Source organism: Pseudophryne corroboree, unplaced genomic scaffold (assembly GCF_028390025.1).
Source record: "Pseudophryne corroboree isolate aPseCor3 unplaced genomic scaffold, aPseCor3.hap2 scaffold_896, whole genome shotgun sequence".
Classification (NCBI taxonomy): domain Eukaryota; kingdom Metazoa; phylum Chordata; class Amphibia; order Anura; family Myobatrachidae; genus Pseudophryne; species Pseudophryne corroboree.
The window spans coordinates 144,415-164,033 of NW_026970475.1; the positions used below are offsets into that span (position 1 = coordinate 144,415).

Sequence of the window (19,619 nt, forward strand, 5' to 3'; positions counted from 1 at the left end):
TGCCTAATACTGAAGCACCCCCAAACAACAAACCAAATGCAACAACTAGTGCAAGCATTCCTGGGGGAAGGCCTGCAGCAGATGGATTTGCATATGGTGATGTCATCCAAGCAGTGGGTCAAAGTTGGCTTCAACCCTCGTCTGCATATGAAAAGAAAAAAGGGATGTGCAGGGCATGGCGGCCTTTTGCGGCGCTTGCATGACCCCTAATTCGCATTAAACACCTCCACCCTCCTTAGGTGTGGGGCTCATGTTGGCTATGCCCCAGCACCTGAAGCATTCAAGCTGATTTCTTGCAGCAGCTGGGCACTGTAACAGCTCCAGAGCTGCTCTGTAAGGCAAGTAAAAGGGTGTGGGCCCTGCAGCACTACCTGTAGTTCGCATTGTGCGTTGGAAGGCACAAAGTAAGCAGACGGGAGAAGTCAGGATAGTGCGCAAGGGCATAGAAGGGAGCGGCTCAAGAAAAGAGAAGTGGAAACAGACAGCAAACTAGGCTGGAGAGAGACCTGAGACAAAGAGATCTGAATTATACGAGAGCCGACCAGAGGAAACACAAATTATGCAGTCAAGTGTCCCACATTTGGGGAAATCGCAGGAGCAGCACACCCAGAGTGCAATGGGTGAGCCTTGCCCTGGGAGAAGCACCTTCCTGATCATAGTATCTCACCTGGCAGGTAAGTAGGAGTTGGGCTAGAGCTGGGGAGGGTCGCTGCTCGGGCACCCCCCTGTCAAGTGAAGGAGATCCAACTGAGGCAGCACAAGGGAACTCTCGAAAGAAGAACAAGGCTAGAGGAAGATCTGAGACAAAGAAATCTGACTTTTACCAGAGCTGACCAGAGGAAAGCACAAACACAGTCCCCCTCTACCACAAATAATGCAGTCGAGTTTCCCACATTTGGGGAAATCACAGGGGTCATCATACCCAGAATGCAATGAATGAACCTCACCCTGGGAGAACAATCTTCATGACCATGATATCTCCTATGCAAAATAAGTATGATTTGGGATAGGGCTGGGGAGGGCCGCTGCTCAGGCACATCTCTGTCAAGTAAAGGCGATTCAACTGAGGCAGCACAAGGGAACTCTCATCTGGGGACAACAACTGCAGGGAGAACACATATTTTCAGATGAACATGGGAGGGCAGAAGGCTGCCTAATACTGAAGCACCCCCAAACAACAAACCAAATGCAACAACTAGTGCAAGCATTCCTGGGGGAAGGCCTGCAGCAGATGGATTTGCATATGGTGATGTCATCCAAGCAGTGGGTCAAAGTTGGCTTCAACCCTCGTCTGCATATGAAAAGAAAAAAGGGATGTGCAGGGCATGGCGGCCTTTTGCGGCGCTTGCATGACCCCTAATTCGCATTAAACACCTCCACCCTCCTTAGGTGTGGGGCTCATGTTGGCTATGCCCCAGCACCTGAAGCATTCAAGCTGATTTCTTGCAGCAGCTGGGCACTGTAACAGCTCCAGAGCTGCTCTGTAAGGCAACTAAAAGGGTGTGGGCCCTGCAGCACTACCTGTAGTTCGCATTGTGCGTTGGAAGGCACAAAGTAAGCAGACAGGAGAAGTCAGGATAGTGCGCAAGGGCATAGAAGGGAGCGGCTCAAGAAAAGAGAAGTGGAAACAGACAGCAAACTAGGCTGGAGAGAGACCTGAGACAAAGAGATCTGAATTATACGAGAGTCGACCAGAGGAAACACAAATTATGCAGTCAAGTGTCCCACATTTGGGGAAATCGCAGGAGCAGCACACCCAGAGTGCAATGGGTGAGCCTTGCCCTGGGAGAAGCACCTTCCTGATCATAGTATCTCACCTGGCAGATAAGTAGGAGTTGGGCTAGAGCTGGGGAGGGTCGCTGCTCGGGCACCCCCCTGTCAAGTGAAGGAGATCCAACTGAGGCAGCACAAGGGAACTCTCGAAAGAAGAACAAGGCTAGAGGAAGATCTGAGACAAAGAAATCTAACTTTTACCAGAGTTGACCAGAAGAAAGCACAAACACAGTCCCCCTCTACCACAAATAATGCAGTCGAGTTTCCCACATTTGGGGAAATCACAGGGGTCAGCATACCCAGAATGCAATGAATGAACCTCACCCTGGGAGAACAATCTTCATGACCATGGTATCTCCTATGCAAAATAAGTATGATTTGGGATAGGGCTGGGGAGGGCCGCTGCTCAGGCACATCTCTGTCAAGTAAAGGAGATTCAACTGAGGCAGCACAAGGGAACTCTCATCTGGGGACAACAACTGCAGGGAGAACACATATTTTCAGATGAACATGGGAGGGCAGAAGGCTGCCTAATACTGAAGCACCCCCAAACAACAAACCAAATGCAACAACTAGTGTAAGCATTCCTGGGGGAAGGCCTGCAGCAGATGGATTTGCATATGGTGATGTCATCCAAGCAATGGGTCAAAGTTGGCTTCAACCCTCGTCTGCATATGAAAAGAAAAAAGGGATGTGCAGGGCATGGCGTCCTTTTGTGGCGCTTGGATGACCCTTAATTCGCATTAAACATCTCCACCCTCCTTCGGTGTGGGGCTCATGTTGGCTATGCCCCAGCCCCTGAAGCATTCAAGATGATTTCTTGCAGCAGCTGGGCACTGTAACAGCTCCAGAGCTGTTCTTTAAAGCATGTAAAAGGGTGTGGGCCCTGCAGCACTACCTGTAGTATGCATTGTGCGTTGGAAGGCACAAAGTAAGCAGACGGGAGAGGTCAGGATAGTGCGCAAGGGCATAGAAGGGAGCGGCTCAAGAAAAGAGAAGTGGAAACAGACAGCAAACTAGGCTGGAGAAAGACCTGAGACAAAGAGATCTGAATTATACGAGAGCCGACCAGAGGAAACACAAATTATGCAGTCAAGTTTCCCACATTTGGGGAAATCGCAGTAGCAGCACACCCAGAGTGCAATGGGTGAGCCTTGCCCTGGGAGAAGCACCTTCCTGATCATAGTATCTCACCTGGCAGGTAAGTAGGAGTTGGGCTAGAGCTGGGGAGGGTCGCTGCTCGGGCACCCCCCTGTCAAGTGAAGGAGATCCAACTGAGGCAGCACAAGGGAACTCTCGAAAGAAGAACAAGGCTAGAGGAAGATCTGAGACAAAGAAATCTGACTTTTACCAGAGCTGAGCAGAGGAAAGCACAAACACAGTCCCCCACTACCACAAATAATGCAGTCGAGTTTCCCACATTTGGGGAAATCACAGGGGTCAGCATACCCAGAATGCAATGAATGAACCTCACCCTGGGAGAACAATCTTCATGACCATGGTATCTCCTATGCAAAATAAGTATGATTTGGGATAGGGCTGGGGAGGGCCGCTGCTCAGGCACATCTCTGTCAAGTAAAGGAGATTCAACTGAGGCAGCACAAGGGAACTCTCATCTGGGGACAACAACTGCAGGGAGAACACATATTTTCAGATGAACATGGGAGGGCAGAAGGCTGCCTAATACCGAAGCACCCCCAAACAACAAACCAAATGCAACAACTAGTGCAAGCATTCCTGGGGGAAGGCCTGCAGCAGATTGATTTGCATATGGTAATGCCATCCAAGCAGTGGGTCAAAGTTGGCTTCAACCCTCGTCTGCATATGAAAAGAGAAAAGGGGCGTGCAGGGCATGGCGGCCTTTTGCGGCGCTTGGGTGACCCTTAGTTCGCATTAAACACCTCCACCCTCCTTCGGTGTGGGGCTCATGTTGGCAATGCCCCAGCCCCTGAAGCATTCAAGCTGATTTCTTGCAGCAGCTGGGTACTGTAACAGCTCCAGAGCTGCTCTGTGAGGCAAGTAAAAGGGTGTGGGCCCTGCAGCACTACCTGTAGTTTGCATTGTGTGTTGGAAGGCACAAAGTAAGCAGACGGGAGAAGTCAGGATAGTGCGCAAGGGCATAGAAGGGAGCGGCTCAAGAAAAGAGAAGTGGAAACAGACAGCAAACTAGGCTGGAGAGAGACCTGAGACAAAGAGATCTGAATTATACGAGAGACGACCAGGGGAAACACAAATTATGCAGTCAAGTTTCCCACATTTGGGGAAATCACAGGGGCAGCACACCCAGAGTGCAATGGGTGAGCCTTGCCCTGGGAGAAGCACCTACATGATCATAGTATCTCACCTGGCAGGTAAGTAGGAGTTGGGCTAGAGCTGGGGAGGGTCGCTGCTCGGGTACCCCCCTGTCAAGTGAAGGAGATCCAACTGAGGCAGCACAAGGGAACTCTCGAAAGAGGAACAAGGCTAGAGGAAGATCTGAGACAAAGAAATCTGATTTTTACCAGAGTTGACCAGAAGAAAGCACAAACACAGTCCCCCACTACCACAAATAATGCAGTCGAGTTTCCCACATTTGGGGAAATCACAGGGGTCATCATACCCAGAATGCAATGAATGAACCTCACCCTGGGAGAACAATCTTCATGACCATGGTATCTCCTATGCAAAATAAGTATGATTTGGGATAGGGCTGGGGAGGGCCGCTGCTCAGGCACATCTCTGTCAAGTAAAGGAGATTCAACTGAGGCAGCACAAGGGAACTCTCATCTGGGGACAACAACTGCAGGGAGAACACATATTTTCAGATGAACATGGGAGGGCAGAAGGCTGCCTAATACTGAAGCACCCCCAAACAACAAACCAAATGCAACAACTAGTGCAAGCATTCCTGGGGGAAGGCCTGCAGCAGATGGATTTGCATATGGTGATGTCATCCAAGCAGTGGGTCAAAGTTGGCTTCAACCCTCGTCTGCATATGAAAAGAAAAAAGGGATGTGCAGGGCATGGCGGCCTTTTTCGGCGCTTGCATGACCCCTAATTCGCATTAAACACCTCCACCCTCCTTAGGTGTGGGGCTCATGTTGGCTATGCCCCAGCACCTGAAGCATTCAAGCTGATTTCTTGCAGCAGCTGGGCACTGTAACAGCTCCAGAGCTGCTCTGTAAGGCAACTAAAAGGGTGTGGGCCCTGCAGCACTACCTGTAGTTCGCATTGTGCGTTGGAAGGCACAAAGTAAGCAGACGGGAGAAGTCAGGATAGTGCGCAAGGGCATAGAAGGGAGCGGCTCAAGAAAAGAGAAGTGGAAACAGACAGCAAACTAGGCTGGAGAGAGACCTGAGACAAAGAGATCTGAATTATACGAGAGCCGACCAGAGGAAACACAAATTATGCAGTCAAGTGTCCCACATTTGGGGAAATCGCAGGAGCAGCACACCCAGAGTGCAATGGGTGAGCCTTGCCCTGGGAGAAGCACCTTCCTGATCATAGTATCTCACCTGGCAGGTAAGTAGGAGTTGGGCTAGAGCTGGGGAGGGTCGCTGCTCGGGCACCCCCCTGTCAAGTGAAGGAGATCCAACTGAGGCAGCACAAGGGAACTCTCGAAAGAAGAACAAGGCTAGAGGAAGATCTGAGACAAAGAAATCTGACTTTTACCAGAGTTGACCAGAAGAAAGCACAAACACAGTCCCCCACTACCACAAATAATGCAGTCGAGTTTCCCACATTTGGGGAAATCACAGGGGTCAGCATACCCAGAATGCAATGAATGAACCTCACCCTGGGAGAACAATCTTCATGACCATGGTATCTCCTATGCAAAATAAGTATGATTTGGGATAGGGCTGGGGAGGGCCGCTGCTCAGGCACAGCTCTGTCAAGTAAAGGAGATTCAACTGAGGAAGCACAAGGGAACTCTCATCTGGGGACAACAACTGCAGGGAGAACACATATTTTCAGATGAACATGGGAGGGCAGAAGGCTGCCTAATACTGAAGCACCCCCAAACAACAAACCAAATGCAACAACTAGTGTAAGCATTCCTGGGGGAAGGCCTGCAGCAGATGGATTTGCATATGGTGATGTCATCCAAGCAGTGGGTCAAAGTTGGCTTCAACCCTCGTCTGCATATGAAAACAAAAAAGGGATGTGCAGGGCATGGCGTCCTTTTGTGGCGCTTGGATGACCCTTAATTCGCATTAAACATCTCCACCCTCCTTCGGTGTGGGGCTCATGTTGGCTTTGCCCCAGCCCCTGAAGCATTCAAGATGATTTCTTGCAGCAGCTGGGCACTGTAACAGCTCCAGAGCTGTTCTGTAAAGCATGTAAAAGGGTGTGGGCCCTGCAGCACTACCTGTAGTATGCATTGTGCGTTGGAAGGCACAAAGTAAGCAGACGGGAGAGGTCAGGATAGTGCGCAAGGGCATAGAAGGGAGCGGCTCAAGAAAAGAGAAGTGGAAACAGACAGCAAACTAGGCTGGAGAAAGACCTGAGACAAAGAGATCTGAATTATACGAGAGCCGACCAGAGGAAACACAAATTATGCAGTCAAGTTTCCCACATTTGGGGAAATCACAGGAGCAGCACACCCAGAGTGCAATGGGTGAGCCTTGCCCTGGGAGAAGCACCTTCCTGATCATAGTATCTCACCTGGCAGGTAAGTAGGAGTTGGGCTAGAGCTGGGGTGGGTCGCTGCTCGGGCACCCCCCTGTCAAGTGAAGGAGATCCAACTGAGGCAGCACAAGGGAACTCTCGAAAGAAGAACAAGGCTAGAGGAAGATCTGAGACAAAGAAATCTGACTTTTACCAGAGCTGAGCAGAGGAAAGCCCAAACACAGTCCCCCACTACCACAAATAATGCAGTCGAGTTTCCCACATTTGGGGAAATCACAGGGGTCAGCATACCCAGAATGCAATGAATGAACCTCACCCTGGGAGAACAATCTTCATGACCATGGTATCTCCTATGCAAAATAAGTATGATTTGGGATAGGGCTGGGGAGGGCCGCTGCTCAGGCACATCTCTGTCAAGTAAAGGAGATTCAACTGAGGCAGCACAAGGGAACTCTCATCTGGGGACAACAACTGCAGGGAGAACACATATTTTCAGATGAACATGGGAGGGCAGAAGGCTGCCTAATACTGAAGCACCCCCAAACAACAAACCAAATGCAACAACTAGTGTAAGCATTCCTGGGGGAAGGCCTGCAGCAGATGGATTTGCATATGGTGATGTCATCCAAGCAGTGGGTCAAAGTTGGCTTCAACCCTCGTCTGCATATGAAAAGAAAAAAGGGATGTGCAGGGCATGGCGTCCTTTTGTGGCGCTTGGATGACCCTTAATTCGCATTAAACATCTCCACCCTCCTTCGGTGTGGGGCTCATGTTGGCTATGCCCCAGCCCCTGAAGCATTCAAGATGATTTCTTGCAGCAGCTGGGCACTGTAACAGCTCCAGAGCTGTTCTGTAAAGCATGTAAAAGGGTGTGGGCCCTGCAGCACTACCTGTAGTATGCATTGTGCGTTGGAAGGCACAAAGTAAGCAGATGGGAGAAGTCAGGATAGTGCGCAAGGGCATAGAAGGGAGCGGCTCAAGAAAAGAGAAGTGGAAACAGACAGCAAACTAGGCTGGAGAGAGACCTGAGACAAAGAGATCTGAATTATACGAGAGCCGACCAGAGGAAACACAAATTATGCAGTCAAGTGTCCCACATTTGGGGAAATTGCAGGAGCAGCACACCCAGAGTGCAATGGGTGAGCCTTGCCCTGGGAGAAGCACCTTCATGATCATAGTATCTCACCTGGCAGGTAAGTAGGAGTTGGGCTAGAGCTGGGGATGGTCGCTGCTCGGGAACCCCCCTGTCAAGTGAAGGAGATCCAACTGAGGCAGCACAAGGGAACTCTCGAAAGAGGAACAAGGCTAGAGGAAGATCTGAGACAAAGAAATCTGACTTTTAACAGAGCTGACCAGAGGAAAGCACAAACATAGTCCCCCTCTACCACAAATAATGCAGTCGAGTTTCCCACATTTGGGGAAATCACAGGGGTCAGCATACTCAGAATGCAATGAATGAACCTCACCCTGGGAGAACAATCTTCATGACCATGGTATCTCCTATGCAAAATAAGTATGATTTGGGATAGGGCTGGGGAGGGCCGCTGCTCAGGCACATCTCTGTCAAGTAAAGGAGATTCAACTGAGGCAGCACAAGGGAACTCTCATCTGGGGACAACAACTGCAGGGAGAACACATATTTTCAGATGAACATGGGAGGGCAGAAGGCTGCCTAATACTGAAGCACCCCCAAACAACAAACCAAATGCAACTACTAGTACAAGCATTCCTGGGGGAAGGCCTGCAGCAGATGGATTTGCATATGGTGATGTCATCCAAGCAGTGGGTCAAAGTTGGCTTCAACCCTCATCTGCATATGAAAAGAGAAAAGGGGCGTGCAGGGCATGGCGGCCTTTTGCGGCGCTTGGATGACCCCTAGTTCGCATTAAACACCTCCACCCTCCTTCGGTGTGGGGCTCATGTTGGCTATGCCCCAGCCCCTGAAGCATTCAAGCTGATTTCTTGCAGCAGCTGGGCACTGTAACAGCTCCAGAGCTGCTCTGTAAGGCAAGTAAAAGGGTGTGGGCCCTGCAGCACTACCTGTAGTTCGCATTGTGCGTTGGAAGGCACAAAGTAAGCAGATGGGAGAAGTCAGGATAGTGCGCAAGGGCATAGAAGGGAGCGGCTCAAGAAAAGAGAAGTGGAAACAGACAGCAAACTAGGCTGAAGAGAGACCTGAGACAAAGAGATCTGAATTATATGAGAGCCGACCAGGGGAAACACAAATTATGCAGTCAAGTTTCCCACATTTGGGGAAATCAAAGGGGCAGCACACCCAGAGTGCAATGGGTGAGCCTTGCCCTGGGAGAAGCACCTACATCATCATAGTATCTCACCTGGCAGGTAAGTATGAGTTGGGCTAGAGCTGGGGAGGGTCGCTGCTCGGGCACCCCCCTGTCAAGTGAAGGAGATCCAACTGAGGCAGCACAAGGGAACTCTCGAAAGAAGAACAAGGCTAGAGGAAGATCTGAGACAAAGAAATCTGACTTTTACCAGAGCTGACCAGAGGAAAGCACAAACACAGTCCCCCACTACCACAAATAATGCAGTCGAGTTTCCCACATTTGGGGAAATCACAGGGGTCATCATACCCAGAATGCAATGAATGAACCTCACCCTGGGAGAACAATCTTCATGACCATGATATCTCCTATGCAAAATAAGTATGATTTGGTATAGGGCTGGGGAGGGCCGCTGCTCAGGCACATCTCTGTCAAGTAAAGGCGATTCAACTGAGGCAGCACAAGGGAACTCTCATCTGGGGACAACAACTGCAGGGAGAACACATATTTTCAGATGAACATGGGAGGGCAGAAGGCTGCCTAATACTGAAGCACCCAAAAAACAACAAACCAAATGCAACAACTAGTGCAAGCATTCCTGGGGGAAGGCCTGCAGCAGATGGATTTGCATATGGTGATGTCATCCAAGCAGTGGGTCAAAGTTGGCTTCAACCCTCGTCTGCATATGAAAAGAAAAAAGGGATGTGCAGGGCATGGCGGCCTTTTGCGGCGCTTGCATGACCCCTAATTCGCATTAAACACCTCCACCCTCCTTCGGTGTGGGGCTCATGTTGGCTATGCCCCAGCACCTGAAGCATTCAAGCTGATTTCTTGCAGCAGCTGGGCACTGTAACAGCTCCAGAGCTGCTCTGTAAGGCAAGTAAAAGGGTGTGGGCCCTGCAGCACTACCTGTAGTTCGCATTGTGCGTTGGAAGGCACAAAGTAAGCAGACGGGAGAAGTCAGGATAGTGCGCAAGGGCATAGAAGGGAGTGGCTCAAGAAAAGAGAAGTGGAAACAGACAGCAAACTAGGCTGGAGAGAGACCTGAGACAAAGAGATCTGAATTATACGAGAGCCGACCAGAGGAAACACAAATTATGCAGTCAAGTGCCCCACATTTGGGGAAATCGCAGGAGCAGCACACCCAGAGTGCAATGGGTGAGCCTTGCCCTGGGAGAAGCACCTTCCTGATCATAATATCTCACCAGGCAGGTAAGTAGGAGTTGGGCTAGAGCTGGGGAGGGTCGCTGCTAGGGCACCCCCCTGTCAAGTGAAGGAGATCCAACTGAGGCAGCACAAGGGAACTCTCGAAAGAAGAACAAGGCTAGAGGAAGATCTGAGACAAAGAAATCTGACTTTTACCAGAGCTGAGCAGAGGAAAGCACAAACACAGTCCCCCACTACCACAAATAATGCAGTCGAGTTTCCCACATTTGGGGAAATCACAGGGGTCAGCATACCCAGAATGCAATGAATGAACCTCACCCTGGGAGAACAATCTTCATGACCATGGTATCTCCTATGCAAAATAAGTATGATTTGGGATAGGGCTGGGGAGGGCCGCTGCTCAGGCATATATCTGTCAAGTAAAGGAGATTCATCTGAGGCAGCACAAGGGAACTCTCATCTGGGGACAACAACTGCAGGGAGAACACATATTTTCAAATGAACATGGGAGGGCAGAAGGCTGCCTAATACTGAAGCACCCCCAAACAACAAACCAAATGCAACAACTAGTACAAGCATTCCTGGGGGAAGGTCTGCAGAAGACGGATTTGCATACAGTGATGTCATCCAAGCAGTGGGCCAAAGTTGGCTGGAACCCTCATCTGCATATGAAAAGAGAAAAGGGGTATGCAGGGCATGGCGGCCTTTTGCGGCGCTTGGATGACCCTCAGTTCGCATTAAACACCCCCACCCTCCTTCGGTGTGGGGCTCATGTTGGCAATGCCCCAGCCCCTGAAGCATTCCAGCTGATTTCTTGCAGCAGCTGGGCACTGTAACAGCTCCAGAGCTGCTCTGTAAGGCAACTAAAAGGGTGTGGGCCCTGCAGCACTACCTGTAGTTCGCATTGTGCGTTGGAAGGCACAAAGTAAGCAGACGGGAGAAGTCAGGATAGTGCGCAAGGGCATAGAAGGGAGCGGCTCAAGAAAAGAGAAGTGGAAACAGACAGCAAACTAGGCTGGAGAGAGACCTGAGACAAAGAGATCTGAATTATACGAGAGCCGACCAGAGGAAACACAAATTATGCAGTCAAGTGTCCCACATTTGGGGAAATCGCAGGAGCAGCACACCCAGAGTGCAATGGGTGAGCCTTGCCCTGGGAGAAGCACCTTCCTGATCATAGTATCTCACCTGGCAGGTAAGTAGGAGTTGGGCTAGAGCTGGGGAGGGTCGCTGCTCGGGCACCCCCCTGTCAAGTGAAGGAGATCCAACTGAGGCAGCACAAGGGAACTCTCGAAAGAAGAACAAGGCTAGAGGAAGATCTGAGACAAAGAAATCTGACTTTTACCAGAGCTGACCAGAGGAAAGCACAAACACAGTCCCCCACTACCACAAATAATGCAGTCGAGTTTCCCACATTTGGGGAAATCACAGGGGTCAGCATACCCAGAATGCAATGAATGAACCTCACCCTGGGAGAACAATCTTCATGACCATGGTATCTCCTATGCAAAATAAGTATGATTTGGGATAGGGCTGGGGAGGGCCGCTGCTCAGGCATATCTCTGTCAAGTAAAGGAGATTCAACTGAGACAGCACAAGGGAACTCTCATCTGGGGACAACAACTGCAGGGAGAACACATATTTTCAAATGAACATGGGAGGGCAGAAGGCTGCCTAATACTGAAGCACCCCCAAACAACAAACCAAATGCAACAACTAGTACAAGCATTCCTGGGGGAAGGTCTGCAGAAGACGGATTTGCATACAGTGATGTCATCCAAGCAGTGGGCCAAAGTTGGCTGGAACCCTCATCTGCATATGAAAAGAGAAAAGGGGTATGCAGGGCATGGCGGCCTTTTGCGGCGCTTGGATGACCCTTAGTTCGCATTAAACACCCCCACCATCCTTCGGTGTGGGGCTCATATTGGCAATGCCCCAGCATTCAAGCTGATTTCTTGCAGCAGCTTGGCACTGTAACAGCTCCAGAGCTGCTCTGTAAGGCAAGTAAAAGGTTGTGGGCCCTGCAGCACTACCTGTAGTTTGCATTGTGCATTGGAAGGCACAAAGTAAGCAGACAGGAGTAGAAGTCAGGATAGTGCACAAGGGTATAGAAGGGAGGGGCTCAAAAAAAAAGAAGTGGAAACAGACAGCAAACTAGGCTGGAGAGAGACCTGAGACAAAGAGATCTGAATTATATGAAAGCCGACCAGTGGAAACACAAATTATGCAGTCAAGTTTCCCACATTTGGGGAAATCACAGGAGCAGCACACCCAGAGTGCAATGGATGAGCCTTGCCCTGGGAGAAGCACCTTCATGATCATAGTATCTCACCTGGCAGGTAAGTAGGAGTTGGGCTAGAGCTGGGGAGGGTCGCTGCTCGGGCACCCCCCTGTCAAGTGAAGGAGATCCAACTGAGGCAGCACAAGGGAACTCTCGAAAGAAGAACAAGGCTAGAGGAAGATCTGAGACAAAGAAATCTGACTTTTACCAGAGCTGACCAGAGGAAAGCACAAACACAGTCCCCCACTACCACAAATAATGCAGTCGAGTTTCCCACATTTGGGGAAATCACAGGGGTCAGCATACCCAGAATGCAATGAATGAACCTCACCCTGGGAGAACAATCTTCATGACCATGGTATCTCCTATGCAAAATAAGTATGATTTGGGATAGGGCTGGGGAGGGCCGCTGCTCAGGCACATCTCTGTCAAGTAAAGGAGATTCAACTGAGGCAGCACAAGGGAACTCTCATCTGGGGACAACAACTGCAGGGAGAACACATATTTTCAGATGAACATGGGAGGGCAGAAGGCTGCCTAATACTGAAGCACCCCCAAACAACAAACCAAATGCAACAACTAGTGCAAGCATTCCTGGGGGAAGGCCTGCAGCAGATGGATTTGCATATGGTGATGTCATCCAAGCAGTGGGTCAAAGTTGGCTTCAACCCTCGTCTGCATATGAAAAGAGAAAAGGGGCATGCAGGGCATGGCGGCCTTTTGCGGCGCTTGGATGACCCCTAGTTCGCATTAAACACCTCCACCCTCCTTCGGTGTGGGGCTCATGTTGGCTATGCCCCAGCCCCTGAAGCATTCAAGCTGATTTCTTGCAGCAGCTGGGCACTGTAACAGCTCCAGAGCTGCTCTGTAAGGCAAGTAAAAGGGTGTGGGCCCTGCAGCACTACCTGTAGTTCGCATTGTGCGTTGGAAGGCACAAAGTAAGCAGATGGGAGAAGTCAGGCTAGTGTGCAAGGGCATAGAAGGGAGCGGCTCAAGAAAAGAGAAGTGGAAACAGACAGCAAACTAGGCTGAAGAGAGACCTGAGACAAAGAGATCTGAATTATATGAGAGCCGACCAGGGGAAACACAAATTATGCAGTCAAGTGTCCCACATTTGGGGAAATCAAAGGGGCAGCACACCCAGAGTGCAATGGGTGAGCCTTGCCCTGGGAGAAGCACCTTCCTGATCATAGTATCTCACCTGGCAGGTAAGTAGGAGTTGGGCTAGAGCTGGGGAGGGTCGCTGCTCGGGCACCCCCCTGTCAAGTGAAGGAGATCCAACTGAGGCAGCACAAGGGAACTCTCGAAAGAAGAACAAGGCTAGAGGAAGATCTGAGACAAAGAAATCTGACTTTTACCAGAGCTGACCAGAGGAAAGCACAAACACAGTCCCCCACTACCACAAATAATGCAGTCGAGTTTCCCATATTTGGGGAAATCACAGGGGTCATCATACCCAGAATGCAATGAATGAACCTCACCCTGGGAGAACAATCTTCATGACCATGATATCTCCTATGCAAAATAAGTATGATTTGGGATAGGGCTGGGGAGGGCCGCTGCTCAGGCACATCTCTGTCAAGTAAAGGCGATTCAACTGAGGCAGCACAAGGGAACTCTCATCTGGGGACAACAACTGCAGGGAGAACACATATTTTCAAATGAACATGGGAGGGCAGAAGGCTGCCTAATACTGAAGCACCCCCAAACAACAAACCAAATGCAACAACTAGTACAAGCATTCCTGGGGGAAGGTCTGCAGAAGACGGATTTGCATACAGTGATGCTGGGCCCATAACCCAGAGGTAGGCAGATTGAAACTATCCTCTGCTATATGCATTTTTTTTGTGTTAATTAAAGTAATCCAAAACTGGGATTGATATTTTGTCTCTTTTATTTTTACTTAAAGTACAATAACTTTTACCATTTTAATTTGTTTTAATAGTATATTGACAGTATTGTTTTCTTTCAAAAATCCACTTCATTTTCTTTACCCTATTATTAAAATGGTAATTGACAAAAACAAACTACATTGTCACCAGAAGAGCAATACAAAATGTACAAGTGATATATTAAAATCATCTTTCCAGCTTGAATTTCAATGATGCATTGGGGCAACGATTTTGTGAGAAACATCTTCACCCTTAAATAAAGATTTTCTTAATTCCTTACCTGTGTGCTAATTAGATATCACCTTGTTTTCACATTAAACAGACTTCCACATGAGAAAGCAGCAAGGATGCAGTGGCGTTAATGTTTCCTGGTGTCAACCTGTATTATTTCAGTAGACATTGAAATGAGGATGCATCTTGCTGCCTTTCCAATGAAGCAAGTTTAATTTAGTAATAGGTGAAAAACCATCCTTACAAAGGTGTTAATCAGAGACTTGGCTTTGTGGACACTTTTCAGAGAACAAATTTGTTAGCATAAAAATAAAGCCAGAAAATAAAGAGCTGTTTAATCACTCAATTGGATTTTTCTGCCAGCATATTTTTTTTCTCTGCAACCCACTGCTAAATTGTGCTTCCTAGCTGTTTTTATAAAATCACTGAATCAAATCTAACTCTGATTACATCAGAGAAGGCCAGGTACCCTACACCATAAAAGGGGGTATGAAATTTTGACTGTCTACTTAAAGATCACCAAAATCTGATAACAAGGTCAATTAGGTCCCTGGGTGGGATTGAACCACCAACCTTTTGGTTAATAGCCGTACATACTAACTGATTGCGCCACAGAGACACTTTGCAAAAGTCCATACTGACAAAGGCTAATAAGCATTCATCTAAAACGTTTCCTAGAAAAACTTTAAAAAGTCAATAATCTGGAAAGTTTTTGTAAGATGTTTCTTCCATCAACCAACGAAGAAACACATTGGTACTTTCCCATGATGAGTGAGTGCTTCAGGATCTCTTGAACTTACATGTGCAGCAGAGTACTGCAATGGAAGCATGCTGGGCCCATAACCCAGAGGTAGGCAGATTGAAACTATCCTCTGCTATATGCATTTTTTTGTTTGTTAATTAAAGTAATCCAAAACTGGGATTGATATTTTGTCTGTTTTATTTTTACTTAAAGTACAATAACTTTTACCATTTTAATTTGTTTTAATAGTATATTGACAGTATTGTTTTCTTTCAAAAATCCACTTCATTTTCTTTACCCTATTATTAAAATGGTAATTGACAAAAACAAACTACATTGTCACCAGAAGAGCAATACAAAATGTACAAGTGATATATTAAAATCATCTTTCCAGCTTGAATTTCAATGATGCATTGGGTCAACAATTTTGTGAGAAACATCTTCACCCTTAAATAAAGATTTTCTTAATTCCTTACCTGTGTGCTAATTAGATATCACCTTGTTTTCACATTAAACAGACTTCCACATGAGAAAGCAGCAAGGATGCAGTGGCGTTAATGTTTCCTGGTGTCAACCTGTATTATTTCAGTAGACATTGAAATGAGGATACATCTTGCTGCCTTTCCAATGAAGCAAGTTTAATTTAGTAATAGGTGAAAAACCATCCCTACAAAGGTGTTAATCAGAGACTTGGCTTTGTGGACACTTTTCAGAGAACAAATTTGTTAGCATAAAAATAAAGCCAGAAAATGAAGAGCTGTTTAATCACGCAATTTGATTTTTTTGCCAGCATATTTCTTTTTCTCTGCAACCCACTGCTAAATTGTGCTTCCTAGATGTTTTTATAAAATCACTGAATCAAATCTAACTCTGATTACATCAGAGAAGGCCAGGTACCCTACACCATAACAGGGGGTATGAAATTTGACTTGTCTACTTAAAGATCACCAAAATCTGATAACAAGGTCAATTACGTCCCTGGGTGGGATTGAACCACCAACCTTTTGGTTAATAGCCGTACACACTAACTGATTGCGCCACAGAGACACTTTGCAAAAGTACATACTGACAAATGCTAATAAGCATTCATCTAAAACGTTTCCTAGAAAAACTTAAAAAAGTCAATAATCTGGAGAGTTTTTGTAAGATGTTTCTTCTATCAACCAACGAAGAAACACATTGGTACTTTCCCATGATGAGTGAGTGCTTCAGGATCTCTTGCACTTACATGTGCAGCAGAGTACAGCAATGGAAGCATGCTGGGCCCATAACCCAGAGGTAGGCAGATTGAAACTATCCTCTGCTATATGCATTTTTTTGTTTGTTAATTAAAGTAATCCAAAACTGGGATTGATATTTTGGCTCTTTTATTTTTACTTAAAGTACAATAACTTTTACCATTTTAATTTGTTTTAATAGTATATTGACAGTATTGTTTTCTTTCAAAAATCCACTTAATTTTCTTTACCCTATTATTAAAATGGTAATTGACAAAAACAAACTACATTGTCACCAGAAGAGCAATACAAAATGTACAAGTGATATATTAAAATCATCTTTCCAGCTTGAATTTCAATGATGCATTGGGGCAACGATTTTGTGAGAAACATCTTCACCCTTAAATAAAGATTTTCTTAATTCCTTACCTGTGTGCTAATTAGATATCACCTTGTTTTCACATTAAACAGACTTACACAAGAGAAAGCAGCAAGGATGCAGTGGCGTTAATGTTTCCTGGTGTCAACCTGTATTAATTCAGTAGACATTGAAATGAGGATGCATCTTGCTGCCTTTCCAATGAAGCAAGTTTAATTTAGTAATAGGTGAAAAACCATCCTTACAAAGGTGTTAATCAGAGACTTGGCTTTGTGGACACTTTTCAGAGAACAAATTTGTTAGCATAAAAATAAAGCCAGAAAATAAAGAGCTGTTTAATCACTCAATTGGATTTTTCTGCCAGCATATTTTTTTTCTCTGCAACCCACTGCTAAATTGTGCTTCCTAGCTGTTTTTATAAAATCACTGAATCAAATCTAACTCTGATTACATCAGAGAAGGCCAGGTACCCTACACCATAACAGGGGGTTTGAAATTTTGACTTGTCTACTTAAAGATCACAAAAATCTGATAACAAGGTCAATTAGGTCCCTGGGTGGGATTGAACCACCAACCTTATGGTTAATAGCCGTACATACTAACTGATTGCGCCACAGAGACACTCTGCAAAAGTCCATACTGACAAAGGCTAAAAAGCATTCATCTAAAACGTTTCCTAGAAAAATTTTCAAAAGTCAATAATCTGGAGAGTTTTTGTAAGATGTTTCTTCCATCAACCAACGAAGAAACACATTGGTACTTTCCCATGATGAGTGAGTGCTTCAGGATCTCTTGAACTTACATGTGCAGCAGAGTACTGCAATGGAAGCATGCTGGGCCCATAACCCAGAGGTAGGCAGATTGAAACTATCCTCTGCTATATGCATTTTTTTTTTGTTAATTAAAGTAATCCAAAACTGGGATTGATATTTTGTCTCTTTTATTTTTACTTAAAGTACAATAACTTTTACCATTTTAATTTGTTTTAATAGTATATTGACAGTATTGCTTTCTTTCAAAAATCCACTTCATTTTCTTTACCCTATTATTAAAATGGTAATTGACAAAAACAAACTACATTGTCACCAGAAGAGCAATACAAAATGTACAAGTGATATATTAAAATCATCTTTCCAGCTTGAATTTCAATGTTGCATTGGGTCAACAATTTTGTGAGAAACATCTTCACCCTTAAATAAAGATTTTCTTAATTCCTTACCTGTGTGCTAATTAGATATCACCTTGTTTTCACATTAAACAGACTTCCACATGAGAAAGCAGCAAGGATGCAGTGGCATTAATGTTTCCTGGAGTCAACTTGTATTATTTCAGTAGACATTGAAATGAGGATGCATCTTGCTGCCTTTCCAATGAAGCAAGTTTAATTTAGTAATAGGTGAAAAACCATCCTTACAAAGGTGTTAATCAGAGACTTGGCTTTGTGGACACTTTTCAGAGAACAAATTTGTTAGCATAAAAATAAAGCCAGAAAATGAAGAGCTGTTTAATCACTCGATTGGATTTTTCTGCCAGCATATTTTTTTTCTCTGCAACCCACTGCTAAATTGTGCTTCCTAGCTGTTTTTTTATAAAATCACTGAATCAAATCTAACTCTGATTACATCAGAGAAGGCCATGTACCCTACACCATAAGAGGAGGTTTGAAATTTTGACTTGTCTACTTAAATATCACCAAAATCTGATCACAAGGTTAATTACGTCCCTGGGTGGGATTGAACCACCAACCTTTTGGTTAATAGCCAAACACACTAACCGATTGCGCCACAGAGACACTTTGCAAAAGTCCATACTGACAAAGGCTAATAAGCATTCATCTAAAACGTTTCCTAGAAAAACTTTAAAAAGTCAATAATCTGGAGAGTTTTTGTAAGATGTTTCTTCCATCAACCAACGAAGAAACACATTGGTACTTTCCCATGATAAGTGAGTGCTTCAGGATCTCTTGCACTTACATGTGCAGCAGAGTACTGCAATGGAAGCATGCTGGGCCCATAACCCAGAGGTAGGCAGATTGAAACTATCCTCTGCTATATGCATTTTTTTGTTTGTTAATTAAAGTAATCCAAAACTGGGATTGATATTTTGGCTCTTTTATTTTTACTTAAAGTACAATAACTTTTACCATTTTAATTTGTTTTAATAGTATATTGACAGTATTGTTTTCTTTCAAAAATCCACTTAATTTTCTTTACCCTATAATAAAATGGTAATTGACAAAAACAAACTACATTGTCACCAGAAGAGCAATACAAAATGTACAAGTGATATATTAAAATCATCTTTCCAGCTTGAATTTCAATGATGCATGGGGGCAACGATTTTGTGAGAAACATCTTCACCCTTAAATAAAGATTTTCTTAATTCCTTACCTGTGTGCTAATTAGATATCACCTTGTTTTCACATTAAACAGACTTCCACATGAGAAAGCAGCAAGGATGCAGTGGCGTTAATGTTTCCTGGTGTCAACCTGTATTATTTCAGTAGACATTGAAATGAGGATGCATCTTGCTGCCTTTCCAATGAAGCAAGTTTAATTTAGTAATAGGTGAAAAACCATCCTTACAAAGGTGTTAATCAGAGACTTGGCTTTGTGGACACTTTTCAGAGAACAAATTTGTTAGCATAAAAATAAAGCCAGAAAATGAAGAGCTGTTTAATCACTCAATTGGATTTTTCTGCCAGCATATTTTTTTTCTCTGCAACCCACTGCTAAATTGTGCTTCCTAGCTGTTTTTATAAAATCACTGAATCAAATCTAACTCTGATTACATCAGAGAAGGCCAGGTACCCTACACCATAACAGGGGGTTTGAAATTTTGACTTGTCTACTTAAAGATCACCAAAATCTGATAACAAGGTCAATTAGGTCCCTGGGTGGGATTGAACCACCAACCTTTTGGTTAATAGCCGTACACACTAACTGATTGCGCCACAGAGACACTTTGCAAAAGCACATACTGACAAAGGCTAATAAGCATTCATCTAAAACGTTTCCTAGAAAAACTTTCAAAAGTTAATAATCTGG

The 19,619-nt window shown here is 45.7% G+C and overlaps 23 non-coding genes and 2 pseudogenes across 23 annotated transcripts; all 25 read right to left on the reverse strand.

Annotated features, from left to right (window-relative positions):
* Nucleotides 1-519: 519 nt before the first annotated feature.
* Nucleotides 520-682, reverse strand: LOC135044237 (U1 spliceosomal RNA). Its single transcript, XR_010236947.1, has one exon. It is a non-coding gene; the product is annotated as a U1 spliceosomal RNA (small nuclear RNA).
* Nucleotides 683-834: 152 nt separating this feature from the next.
* Nucleotides 835-998, reverse strand: LOC135044233 (U1 spliceosomal RNA). The gene has a single exon (XR_010236943.1). It is a non-coding gene; the product is annotated as a U1 spliceosomal RNA (small nuclear RNA).
* A 671-nt stretch (nt 999-1,669) lies between these two features.
* LOC135044241 (U1 spliceosomal RNA) lies at nt 1,670-1,832 on the reverse strand. The gene has a single exon (XR_010236951.1). It is a non-coding gene; the product is annotated as a U1 spliceosomal RNA (small nuclear RNA).
* A 152-nt stretch (nt 1,833-1,984) lies between these two features.
* Nucleotides 1,985-2,148, reverse strand: LOC135044229 (U1 spliceosomal RNA). Its single transcript, XR_010236939.1, has one exon. It is a non-coding gene; the product is annotated as a U1 spliceosomal RNA (small nuclear RNA).
* A 671-nt stretch (nt 2,149-2,819) lies between these two features.
* Nucleotides 2,820-2,982, reverse strand: LOC135044242 (U1 spliceosomal RNA). Its single transcript, XR_010236952.1, has one exon. It is a non-coding gene; the product is annotated as a U1 spliceosomal RNA (small nuclear RNA).
* Nucleotides 2,983-3,134: 152 nt separating this feature from the next.
* On the reverse strand, nt 3,135-3,298 carry LOC135044224 (U1 spliceosomal RNA). Its single transcript, XR_010236934.1, has one exon. It is a non-coding gene; the product is annotated as a U1 spliceosomal RNA (small nuclear RNA).
* A 671-nt stretch (nt 3,299-3,969) lies between these two features.
* On the reverse strand, nt 3,970-4,132 carry LOC135044245 (U1 spliceosomal RNA). Its single transcript, XR_010236955.1, has one exon. It is a non-coding gene; the product is annotated as a U1 spliceosomal RNA (small nuclear RNA).
* Nucleotides 4,133-4,284: 152 nt separating this feature from the next.
* LOC135044234 (U1 spliceosomal RNA) lies at nt 4,285-4,448 on the reverse strand. Its single transcript, XR_010236944.1, has one exon. It is a non-coding gene; the product is annotated as a U1 spliceosomal RNA (small nuclear RNA).
* Nucleotides 4,449-5,119: 671 nt separating this feature from the next.
* LOC135044238 (U1 spliceosomal RNA) lies at nt 5,120-5,282 on the reverse strand. Its single transcript, XR_010236948.1, has one exon. It is a non-coding gene; the product is annotated as a U1 spliceosomal RNA (small nuclear RNA).
* Nucleotides 5,283-5,434: 152 nt separating this feature from the next.
* On the reverse strand, nt 5,435-5,598 carry LOC135044228 (U1 spliceosomal RNA). Its single transcript, XR_010236938.1, has one exon. It is a non-coding gene; the product is annotated as a U1 spliceosomal RNA (small nuclear RNA).
* A 671-nt stretch (nt 5,599-6,269) lies between these two features.
* Nucleotides 6,270-6,432, reverse strand: LOC135044240 (U1 spliceosomal RNA). Its single transcript, XR_010236950.1, has one exon. It is a non-coding gene; the product is annotated as a U1 spliceosomal RNA (small nuclear RNA).
* Nucleotides 6,433-6,584: 152 nt separating this feature from the next.
* Nucleotides 6,585-6,748, reverse strand: LOC135044230 (U1 spliceosomal RNA). Its single transcript, XR_010236940.1, has one exon. It is a non-coding gene; the product is annotated as a U1 spliceosomal RNA (small nuclear RNA).
* A 671-nt stretch (nt 6,749-7,419) lies between these two features.
* Nucleotides 7,420-7,582, reverse strand: LOC135044236 (U1 spliceosomal RNA). Its single transcript, XR_010236946.1, has one exon. It is a non-coding gene; the product is annotated as a U1 spliceosomal RNA (small nuclear RNA).
* A 152-nt stretch (nt 7,583-7,734) lies between these two features.
* On the reverse strand, nt 7,735-7,898 carry LOC135044231 (U1 spliceosomal RNA). Its single transcript, XR_010236941.1, has one exon. It is a non-coding gene; the product is annotated as a U1 spliceosomal RNA (small nuclear RNA).
* A 692-nt stretch (nt 7,899-8,590) lies between these two features.
* LOC135044247 (U1 spliceosomal RNA) lies at nt 8,591-8,732 on the reverse strand (annotated as a pseudogene).
* A 152-nt stretch (nt 8,733-8,884) lies between these two features.
* On the reverse strand, nt 8,885-9,048 carry LOC135044232 (U1 spliceosomal RNA). The gene has a single exon (XR_010236942.1). It is a non-coding gene; the product is annotated as a U1 spliceosomal RNA (small nuclear RNA).
* A 672-nt stretch (nt 9,049-9,720) lies between these two features.
* On the reverse strand, nt 9,721-9,883 carry LOC135044244 (U1 spliceosomal RNA). Its single transcript, XR_010236954.1, has one exon. It is a non-coding gene; the product is annotated as a U1 spliceosomal RNA (small nuclear RNA).
* Nucleotides 9,884-10,035: 152 nt separating this feature from the next.
* LOC135044225 (U1 spliceosomal RNA) lies at nt 10,036-10,199 on the reverse strand. Its single transcript, XR_010236935.1, has one exon. It is a non-coding gene; the product is annotated as a U1 spliceosomal RNA (small nuclear RNA).
* Nucleotides 10,200-10,870: 671 nt separating this feature from the next.
* Nucleotides 10,871-11,033, reverse strand: LOC135044239 (U1 spliceosomal RNA). Its single transcript, XR_010236949.1, has one exon. It is a non-coding gene; the product is annotated as a U1 spliceosomal RNA (small nuclear RNA).
* Nucleotides 11,034-11,185: 152 nt separating this feature from the next.
* On the reverse strand, nt 11,186-11,349 carry LOC135044226 (U1 spliceosomal RNA). Its single transcript, XR_010236936.1, has one exon. It is a non-coding gene; the product is annotated as a U1 spliceosomal RNA (small nuclear RNA).
* Nucleotides 11,350-12,014: 665 nt separating this feature from the next.
* LOC135044243 (U1 spliceosomal RNA) lies at nt 12,015-12,177 on the reverse strand. The gene has a single exon (XR_010236953.1). It is a non-coding gene; the product is annotated as a U1 spliceosomal RNA (small nuclear RNA).
* Nucleotides 12,178-12,329: 152 nt separating this feature from the next.
* On the reverse strand, nt 12,330-12,493 carry LOC135044227 (U1 spliceosomal RNA). The gene has a single exon (XR_010236937.1). It is a non-coding gene; the product is annotated as a U1 spliceosomal RNA (small nuclear RNA).
* Nucleotides 12,494-13,185: 692 nt separating this feature from the next.
* On the reverse strand, nt 13,186-13,327 carry LOC135044246 (U1 spliceosomal RNA; annotated as a pseudogene).
* Nucleotides 13,328-13,479: 152 nt separating this feature from the next.
* LOC135044235 (U1 spliceosomal RNA) lies at nt 13,480-13,643 on the reverse strand. Its single transcript, XR_010236945.1, has one exon. It is a non-coding gene; the product is annotated as a U1 spliceosomal RNA (small nuclear RNA).
* A 4,647-nt stretch (nt 13,644-18,290) lies between these two features.
* TRNAN-AUU (transfer RNA asparagine (anticodon AUU)) lies at nt 18,291-18,364 on the reverse strand. Its single transcript has one exon. It is a non-coding gene; the product is annotated as a tRNA-Asn (tRNA).
* Nucleotides 18,365-19,619: the final 1,255 nt, after the last annotated feature.